Source organism: Triticum dicoccoides, chromosome 7A (assembly GCF_002162155.2).
Source record: "Triticum dicoccoides isolate Atlit2015 ecotype Zavitan chromosome 7A, WEW_v2.0, whole genome shotgun sequence".
Taxonomy (NCBI): Eukaryota; Viridiplantae; Streptophyta; class Magnoliopsida; order Poales; family Poaceae; genus Triticum; species Triticum dicoccoides.
The window spans coordinates 48238242-48249090 of NC_041392.1; the positions used below are offsets into that span (position 1 = coordinate 48238242).

Genomic DNA, 10849 nt, shown 5'->3' on the forward strand with positions numbered 1-10849 from the left:
AGGAAGAATAGGAAAAAAAGAAGAGGAAGAAGAAGAATAAAAAGAGGAGAAGAAAGAATAGATGAGAAGAACTTCTTCTCCTCTATTCTTTCTTCTCCTCTTTTTATTCTTATTCTTCCTCTTCTTTTTTTATCGGGAACGAGGGCATGTCGAGAGTGTCATCGAGCGGTAGAGGGTCGGGAAACTAGGGCTTACCCGAAGAAGGAGAAGAAGAGAAGAGGAAGAAGAGGAGAAAAAAAAGAAAAGGAAAAAAAGAGGAAGAAGAAGAAAAAAAAAGAGGAGAAGAAGAAGGAATAGAGGAGAAGACTTTGTCAGTTCTTCTTCTCCTCTAGCTATTCCTTTCTTCTTCTCCTCTTTTTTCTTCTTCTTCTTCTTCTTCTTCTTCTTCTTCTTCTTCTTCTTCTTCTTCTTCTTCTTCTTCTTCTTCTTCTTAATTTTTATCGGGGGTTCGAGGGGTCGAGGGGTCGAGGATCGCCGAGGGGTCGAGAGAGGTTTCCTAGTGTCAAAGTATTGAAGAAATCCATGCCTTCATCATTAGCCGGAAGTAACCAGGCATGTTGGTACGAAGTTCTGCAAAGTTGTTCTGGAATGGAGTCCCGGATAGAATAATCCGCCTTTTGGTATGAGTTCAGCAAAGGCCTTCCAAATAGCGATATTCGGAAGGCTCTTGCTGAACTTTGTACCAAAAAGCGAATTATCCTATCTGGGACTCCGTTCCAGAACAACTTTGAAGAGCTTCGTACCATCATGCACATGTTACTTTCGCCTAATGATGAAGACATGGTTTTGTTGAATCCTTTGACACTAGGCAACCTCCCGACCCCTCGGCGATCCTCTCGAACATGAGAGGAAGAACAGGGTCGTCTAGGGGTCGAGGGTTCCAGAGTCGTCGAGGGTTCGAGGGGTCGAGGATCGCCGAGGGGTCGAGAGAGGTTTCATAGTGTCAAAGTATTGAAGAAATCCATGCCTTCATCATTAGCCGGAAGTAACCAGGGCATGTTGGTACGAAGTTCTGCAAGGTTGTTCTGGAATGGAGTCCCGGATAGAATAATCCGCCTTTTGGTACGACTTCAGCAAAGGCCTTCCAAATAGCGATACTCGGAAGGCTCTTGCTGAACTTTGTACCAAAAAGCGAATTATCCTATCTGGGACTCCGTTCCAGAACAACTTTGAAGAGCTTCGTACCATCATGCACATGTTACTTTCGCCTAATGATGAAGACATGGTTTTGTTGAATCCTTTGACACTAGGCAACCTCCCGACCCCTCGGCGATCCTCTCGAACATGAGAGGAAGAAGAGGATAAAAAAAGAAGAGGAAGAAGAAAAAAAAGAGGAGAAGAAAGAATAGAGGAGTTCTTCTCCTCTATTCTTTCTTCTCCTCTTTTTTTCTTCTTCTTCCTTTTTTTTATCGGGAGCGAGGGTCGTCGAGGGACATAGATGTAGTGTCGTCGTTGTCGATATATACCCCCTCCCGATAGCTTACTATGATTAGGTAGCTAGTTCTACGTTTGGCACTAATATATCCATCTGTCATGTTTGAATAATAATTGCCATGTTGTAAATATTTGTAGAAACTATGGACACCGCCCTAGACGAAGCAAAAGAAGCGTTGTTGAGGGACATAATCGCAGAAGGAATTGATGCCATCTCGTTGTTTCTCAACGAAACCGATGGTCTGGAAGGAGAGGGTGAACAAGTTGGCTACGGTGACCTAATGCCGGTGCAAGAAGAAGAACATGAGGATGGCTCCGGTGACCCAATGCCGGTGCAAGAAGGAGACCGTGATGACGGCTCCGGTGACCGAACCGAGTCCGGCCAGGTATATATATTAGTTAAGCCTGTGCTGACTAGCTGATTGATGCATTCATTGTTTTGGTATGTACATATATTAGTTAAGTCTTTGTTCTTTTTTCTAGCCCTCCGGATCGAGCACAACTTCGGTAAAGAGACGAGGCCCGAAGAAAAAGTTGAGCTCGGATGAAAAGTTTGAGATCATAGCAATCGCGCCCGACGGCCAACCGATTGAACCCCTCAGGACAAAGAGCGCATTTGTTGCTCAGTGTGGGGTTCTGGTTAGGGACAAGATCCCGATAAGCATCCAGCAATGGTTTAAGCCGGCTACAGAAGACCCTGAGGTGTCTTATGTCAATGATATGCAGAAAAATGATCTTTGGAATGAGCTGAAGTCAAATTTCACCCTATCGCTAGAGGATAATCCAGAGAACCCAGTTAAAGAGAAATTAATCAAGTCTTTTGCTCTGAAGAGGATGACAGAACTATTCAGGAAGTAGAAGAAAGAGCTGAATAAGTTTGTCGAAAATAATAAGACACCAGAATTTAAAGGCAGATATGAGAAGATCAGAGATCACTGGCCCGCATTTGTGGCTCACAAGACATCGGAAAAGAGTAAGAAGATGTCAGCGACGAACAAGCAAAATGCTACGAAGAAGAAGCTTCACCATCACACGGGTCAGGTGGCTACCTCGTAGCCCGGCCTAAGTGGTCCAAGACTGAGAATGATCTGGTTCATAAAGGGATCGAACCAGAGACAATTAACTGGCCAGACCGTTGCCGGACTTGGTTCTTCGGGGCTGGCGGAACCTTGGACCCTGTAACAGGGAAGTGCATTTGGACGAACGATCAAATGGACATACCAGTCAGTAAGCTTAAGAAGTATATCGAAGCAGCGCAGGAAGGGACGTTCTTTCCAGACAGAGAGAACGACGAGCTCACAATGGCCCTCGGGAATCCTGAGCACCCTGGACGGACACGAGGCACGCCAGGCTCCATTCCGTGGAAGATTGGGTTTCCGGACGCATGCGGTTACAAATCCCATGAGAGGAGGAAAAAAGTGCAGCAGACCCAAACGCAGGCGCTGCAAGCAAGGGTAGACGCGATAGAGGAACGAGAAGTAAATCACAGCAAACGTACTGCCGAAGCCTCCCCCGAAGCTACCCCGCCATCTCAACACAGAAGCAGCGTGGCTTCCACCGAGCTGCTTCAGCCGGAGCATGCCTTGACGGCTCCTGCCAGCTATCCCGTGGATGCTATCACGGAGTCTCAAAATTGCCACCTTATGACGCAATGGATGAATTTGAAGGTCAAGGCGTCTGTTGGCTCTGTTTATCCTACTGAACCCGGCGCAACTTTTCACTGCCGGCCGATTCCAGAAGGATATGCTAGGGTGATGGTGGATGAAATAACGGAGGGATTTGAGGACCTCCAGCTTAACCACCCTACCGGTGAAGGGGAGACTCGGCTGGGGTTTGCTCTGAAGACTCCATGCCTATGGCGGAAGGAGCTCATCAACCTTCCGAACTGGACGCCTCCGCCTCCTCCTCCTCCTCCGGCGAGTCAGGGCACTCCGCCTCCTCCACCGCCTCCTCCTCCGGCGAGTGACGATCAGGGCCCTCGGCCGGCTCCTTCTCTGGAGCGTGGCGGCACTCTGCCTCCTTCTTCGCCTGCGCCGACGCGCCCGAGCAGCCAACCTCCTCCTTCTCCGCCTCGTCAGCAAGGGCGGAAGAGACCTGCCGCCGCTCCAGCTGCTCCGGCGCGTCGTAGTCCTTCTCCTCCGCCTCGTAAGCAAGTAAAGAAGACAACCGCTCCGTCTGCTCGGTCGGCGTCTAGCAGTACAACCAGAGGCGAGAGGACATACAGATTCGGTCCTTCTCTGAAGACTCCAGAGAAGTTACCATACGAGAGGACCCCGGAGGAGAACGCGAAGATCGCGCGAACCGAAGTGGATGATTGGTTTCAAGGGTTGAAAGCAAAGAGACATCCACCTTCGGAGGAGAAGGTAGATCCGGTGAAAGTGAAGCGCACTCTGGCTGCCCTGGCAAAACCACCCAAGTCTCCGCATTATTGCAAAGACATGGGCCGAAGCGGAGTGGTCGGGAAGTACAGTCAGTGATCAAAGGCTGAAAGAACGACGAGCAGCTGGGAAACAAATTGCCCAGCTCGGCGAACAAGCGAAGCAATTGTGCCCCCCCCCCTCAAGGTGCCTAGCGACATCGTCGATCCGAGGATGGTGCCCGGTTATGGCAATGTTGACGATTACCTGCCCGACGATGTACATTATGATACCATGGAGGTGCAGATACACAGATACGAGTACGGGAAGCCTCTCGTCAAAGATGAAAAATCTTTAACAACGATGATGCGAAGATTACATGATTGGTACTTAAAATCTGCAGAGAGTCTGGGGGGAGGAGTACTTTGTATGCGAGAGTTAAACCGGAGCATGACCTCGTTGGAATTGAACTGTTGCCTATTCCATTTGAGGAGTTCTATCAGTTTTTCAATCAATTGGCCCTCGATAAAACAACGATCACCTGCTACTGTCTGTAAGTACTACTACTTATGTCATTAGTCTCTCTATATAGCTCATCTCTTTCATTGCATGTATTTATAATTATCCTCACTATATTATGCAGAATGAAGATCGCCGAATTGAAGAAAAGACAAATCGGTGATATTGGGTTCGTTAACACATATCTCATAGATGCAACTGAGGTTGAACATCGTCCTGGAGATACCGAGGCCAACTTGCTACGATCATTCAAAAAAAACGAAAACAAAGATATAATACTCTTTCCTTACAACTTCAAGTGAGTGTTACTGTCTTGTGCATATTCGGTTTCCCTTATATATTAGTCCAGGTTATAGTAATGTAATTGATGAGTTATGCATGCGTGTGCAGTTTCCACTATATTCTTCTAGAGATTAGGCTTGAGCAGGGAGTAGTAACCGTCTTGGACTCTAAACGAAAAGATCCCCAGGAGTATGCAGACATGACTGAAATCCTCAAGAAGTAAGTTAAATCGATCATTATGCACCATATCGGCAACTTTGTTCATTTCCTGATATCAAGTAATTGTTTTCTTTGTTCGGTAGGGTTTGGAGAAAATTCAACAGAAAAGTTCCGGGACTGCCGAAGGAGCTGAAATTTAGACACCCAAAAGTAAGTACTATAGTACCATGTTCCGCGCATCTCCTAGTGATTCAAGCGCTAGTTTCATCAATACCATTTAGCATTCTTGCTTATCAGTTTGATTGACCTCTATTTCTTGTAAAGTGGTTGTGGCAGGAACAAGGGAATGATTTCTATGGATACTACGTCTGCGAGTCCATCCGCCACACGACCTGTGAGCGGGGCGGGTACTCTGACGAACAATATGAAGTACATAAACAACAACATTCACAATTTTATTTTATTACCGTCATTTGTATTGAGTTTCATTCATTCATATATATATATATATATTGACCCCCTTCTTCAAATTAGATGTTTCGGAAGCGGGATGAACTCCTAGCACCAGCTCGCATGCGAGCAATTCAAGAGGAATTGGCGGCATTCTTTCTTGACCAAGTGATCGCTGAAGACGAAGAATACTATGTGGACCATGAGTCCGTATGATTATATTTGTAAGAGATAATTATTGTATATATATAGCCGGTAGTGTCGGATAGATATACGAGAACTTGTTGTTCGACCAATCTCTCGGAGAAGGAGAGGTGGTCGATATCACTTCTCTCTGTATGCATATATGTTCATGACGATCTTCTGTTTCCTTCGTTTGCTTACTAGCTAACTAGCGTATATAGTCCTCTCCATACATATGTATAGTACGTAGCGTCGACCAAGCACGGACGTAAGAAAGGACACTTCTCTCTATTAATTATAGCTAGCTAACACAATATATGAAACACCTAAATTAACCCCCCAAAACCCCCAACCCCCTTTCAAAAAAAAAACAAAAACTCCAGCCACAGAAATGCTGACGCGTGGATGCCTATTGGTCCCGGTTGGTGCCACCAACCGGGACCAAAGGGTCTCTTGACTGGGCTCTGCACACTGCCCACGTGGAGGCCCATCAGTTCCGGTTCTGGATTGAACCGGAACTAAAGGGTCGGGGCATTAATACCGACACTTTAGTCCCGGTTCAGGAACCGGGACTAAAGGCCCTTACAAACCGGGACTATAGGCCCTTTTTCTACCAGTGGGTCGGCGCCCCGGCTCCTTCCGGCGGACCCCTACGAGCGCGCCATGGCCCGCTTCTGGGCTGACTTCATCGCCAACAAGTGCTTGAAGCCGTTGTGGCAGGCGATGTGGACGGACGGCGAGGAGCAGGCGCGGCTGGCGAGGGAGACCAAGGAGAGCCTGTGGGTCCTGGACGCGCAGCTGGAGGGGAAGCGGTTCTTCGGGGGCGACGCGCTCGGCTTCGTCGACCTCGCCGCATGCACGCTGGCTCACTGGCTCGGCGTGCTGGAGGAAGTCGCCGGGGTGCGGCTGATGAAGGACGGCGAGTACCCTGCTCTTCGCCGGTGGGCCAGGGAGTACACCTCCGACGAGGTGGTGAGGCGGTCCCTGCCGGACAGGGACGAGCTCATCGCCTACTTCACCAAAAACAAGGAGAGGTACAGATCGTTCATGGTCAAGGCAGCAGCAGCGGTGCAGTGAAGCGGTAGTGAGTGACGCGATCGTCGCAGCAGTACAGCGAAGCAGCAGCCACATCAGAGCTTATGCTACAGTCTATAAATACGCAATGTATTTTTTTAGATGTACGGAGTACTAAATAACTAATAAGCATGTATTTTGTTCTACACCATAATCATGCATGGTTTGCCAAACTTTCATCAGGGGGTAGATTCTCAATATGCCTCGTGTGTGTGTTTTCTTGCACAACTTCGTCACAAGGGTGTACTAGTCCATTTTGTCCCACAGACATTGCATAATAATCTTCTATTTTTAAATAGTTGCAATCCACTAACTAATTTCTCTAAGCATGCGGTGCTTTCACATCAACAAACCATGCGTGTCCGCCACGTCATTAATCTCCCATCCCACTAACTATTTTTCCCATGCATGCAACCCTTTTCACATCAACAAATCATGCCTGGTTGCCAAATCATTTATCATCACATTATAATTAATTCCCATAATTATTCAAGTCATCAACCTAATTTTTCATGTTTTCAGCCTATCATCCCGACATCCCTCGGCAACGTCTGGGTTATCTTCTTGTTTATGGATGATTACGCTAATATAGCTGCCACAAAAAGACACTGAAAACTTGCGATGGGCCGCGTGAATGGGAGTGAGGCTACCCATAGTGGGGAGTTACTTAGACTAATGAAATGCATATGTTTCTAATCTATATTACTACCTCTATAGTAGGGAGTAATATATGTGTGGAGTCATGTAGTACTTCATTTATTAAGTTTAGATTCATCTTGTCTTCGTATGTGATATGTTACTCACAGTGTGAGTAACTAGATATGTTACTGAATTTGTCTATCTCCCCACATCATCTTTTTTGCTTATGTGTCATCAATTTGTCTACCTCCCCACATCATCTATGGGTAGTCTGAGGAGGGGAATTGTAGACAGGGTGGTCCTTGCACGGGAGGGTTTATTATTTTCTAGATAAGTTTTCTTTATAACTTGTTGCATGAGGCTTCCTATTCCACACATACAATGGGCTCCTTCAGGCTCCCGTGCCAGCGGTAAGTGGTCCCCCTATTTGGACACCGCACGAGCTCCCCTCCTTTTGTCATCGTTCTTTTTACCATTTCTAGTTTTACCCTGCGTTTTTTCTAATTTTGAAATTTTACATCCTATCATTTTTCAAGCATCTTATTTTTAAAATTCATGCAAGTTTTTATTTAACCCATGAATGTATTTTTCTTAACTTCAGAATTTATTGAACACTTTAATGAAAATTCATGAACATTTTCTGAAATCTGGGAGAATATTTTGACAATATTTAGAAATCTTAAAAACTAAAAATATAAATTCCAGATATACTTTTTGAAAATTCCTGAATATTGTAAAATTCATAAACCTCTCTTTAGATTTGTGGATATTTTGAAATTAAGGAACATTTTTAAAATTTTGTGAGCGTATTTTCAGTTAGTATATATCTTTAAAGTTCAAGAACATTTTTTTTAAATCCAGAACATTTTTAAAATCTGCACATTTTAAAACTTCTGAAGTTGCCATTTTGAAGAGAGAGAAAAAACGGCTCTGAAGTGGTCTGCTCTGACTCATGTAACAGTAGCACCCTAGCCCGACTAAATAAAACGAATAAACCGGCCTAATCAGTCTGGCCACTGTGCAGTTGAGGTGTTTTGATTCTTACATGTGGATAGGAGGGGCAAACCCTAAACGGCGCCCTCTGCGCCCGTTCCTTCGATATATGCAAACGGGCGCACACCCCCACGCCGAGCTGGGCTGGCCCATATTGCCTAACTTTTCTGTTTTAAACTGGCACAAAAAAGAGCGATCGGCAAGATTCGAACCCCCCACGTCCTCGTGCAAGCTAGCTTCGATAGCCAACCACTTCAACCCCACACATGTGGTGATCTGCAACCTTTTTATCATTTTGTTCTTTCTTCCATTTTTTTCTTTTTTTCTTTCCTTTTTCTAATTCAACGGAAAAAGTTCATCGAATTTGATGAACCTTTTTTCAAATCTGTTAAAAAATTTCAAAAATCGATGAACCTTTTCATTTTTGATGCACTTTTTTCAAACCCGATATCGGTGAACTCTTTTTTTGCAAATTTGGTGAACTATTTTTTAGTTGTGAACGTTTTCTAAAAATCGATGAACTTTTTTCAAAATCGGTGATCTTTTTTTCAAAATCGATGAACTTTTTCAAATTTGATCAACTATTTTAGAAAACCGATGATTTTTACTTGTGAACGTTTTTTGAAAATTGATGGACTTTTTTCAAAATCGGTGAACTTTTTTCAAATTTGATGAACTATTTTAGAAAACCGATGATTTTTTTCCTTGTTAACGTTTTTTGAAAATCTATGAACTTTTTTCAAAATCGATGAACTATTTTAGAAAACCAATGATTTTTTTTACATGTGAACGTTTTTTGAAAATCAAGGAACTTTTTTCAAAATCGGTGAACTTTTTTTCAAAATCGATGAACTTTTTTCAAATTTGATGAACTATTTCAGAAAATCGATGATTTTTTTTTACTTGTGAACGTTTTTTGAAAATCGATGAACTTTTTTCAAAATTGGTGAACTCTTTTTCAAAATCGATGATTTTTTTCAAATTTGATGACCTATTATAAAAACCGACGAACTTATTTTTGGAAACGGATGAATTTTTTTCGTACGCTTTTCTGAGTGGAGGACGAAGCGTACGTTTTTTTAGTGAAAGAACGAAGCATAGTTTTTTTTAAAAGAGAACGAAGCGTACACAAGCGTGAGCTGGCGAGCGATTCACTGAATTGCCTCATGTTGAGCTGGCCCATACCAGGTGCTACGTGGGCGCCAGAAACTCCAACCGGCACTGGAGGCGCCGGTTAGGAACTCCTGATCGGAGGCGCAGTCGACCCGGCCCAAACAGATATCTCTTGTGCTGAGCACATATCTCTTGTGCGGCCCAAACAGATACCCCATCTTTTGGACCAAATCTTTTGCGTCCAGCAGAAATTTCGGCCTGCGAGTCTAGTTCAGCGGACCGCCTCGGGCCTGCGGATATCTTCTGTGCACCAAGGCAATCCATGGCATCTTCTCAAAAAGAAAAATAAGGCAATCCATAGTGAAAAAATGAAATCTCTAATTAAGAAGTATTTATTGCAAAAAACACTTCACTTTCCTATGTTGTGACAAACGGCGCACATGCAGCGCGCCACTTATCGCAACCTAGGAGATTTCTTTTTTTTCTAGATTCGTTTATTTAAAACGCTTTATCTTTTAAACCGTGCGTCCAAATCTCGAACCGATTCCATCATTAGATTTCTGGTGTCGAGATTTTCAAAACTAGATTTCATGTTGATAGCTTTTGATGAACTTTTATTTCATGAAAAAACCGGGTGAAAAAACCAAACCAAGAGTACGGTTTTTTCCATCTCCGAAAGAGGCACATCCGTGTCTCTCGCGAAATCACACCCGTGCCTTTCGTGAAAGCAAAACCGTGACCATCGTGGAAAGAAAAAGAAAATAGAAAACGTGTTTTTTTTCGTTTCCGAGAGGCATGGCCGTGATTTTCATGAAAGCACAACCGTGCCTCTCGCTTAAGCAAAACCGTAACTCTCACGAAAGAAAAAAAACAGAAAACGCATATTTTGAGAGGCACGGCCGTGACTCTCGCGAAAGCACAACCGTACCTCTTGCGAAAGAAAAAAAACAGAAAATGCGTTTTGTTTTTCCCTTTCCGAGAGACACGGCCGTGACTCTTGCGAAAGCACAACCGTGCCTCTCGTGAAAGTAAAACCGTGACTCTCGCGAAAGAAAAAAAAAGAAAACGCGTTTTTTTCGTTTCTGAAAGGCACGGCCATGACTCTCGCAAAAGTACAAGTGTGCCTCTCGCGGAAAAAAACCGTGAGTTTCGCGAAAGAAAAAAAACGTGTTTTTTCATGCAAAAAAAAATTCAAAATTTTTTTTATAGAAAAGTTAAGAACGACCGGAGGAAAACCACAACGTAAAAAAAAACCCAAAAAACCGTTTAAAAAACCGAAAACGCGTGCGAAAAAATTTAAAAAAAAACAAAATTCGAAGGAAACGTCCAAAGCGCGACACGTGGTGAATGGCTGAGAACACGCTAAGTGGCGGTGATCGTTGCGAGGCTCTCAAAGAAGCGTTCGTTAACTAGTTGGTCCCGTGAAAAAAAAGAAAAATCCATGGCAAGTTTGCCGACTGCAGGCGCACGCTGGACCGACCGCTCCCACCTGTCATGTCGGGCGACCGAGCCACCTCGATCACATGCTCCGATTAATGAATCATTCGAGGCAGAGAGGGTACGTGCGGCACAGTCACCGTCGGATTAAACAGCCCGAGCCCACCACACATGAGCAAATGATTGGCCCCGCCGTTGGAACTGGGCGG

At 44.5% G+C, this 10849-nt stretch overlaps 1 pseudogene; it reads left to right on the forward strand.

The window, feature by feature from the left end:
- The window catches only part of LOC119331699, a 14461-nt pseudogene extending 7747 nt beyond the window's left edge, over positions 1 to 6714 (forward strand).
- The last annotated feature ends 4135 nt before the right edge of the window (positions 6715 to 10849 follow it).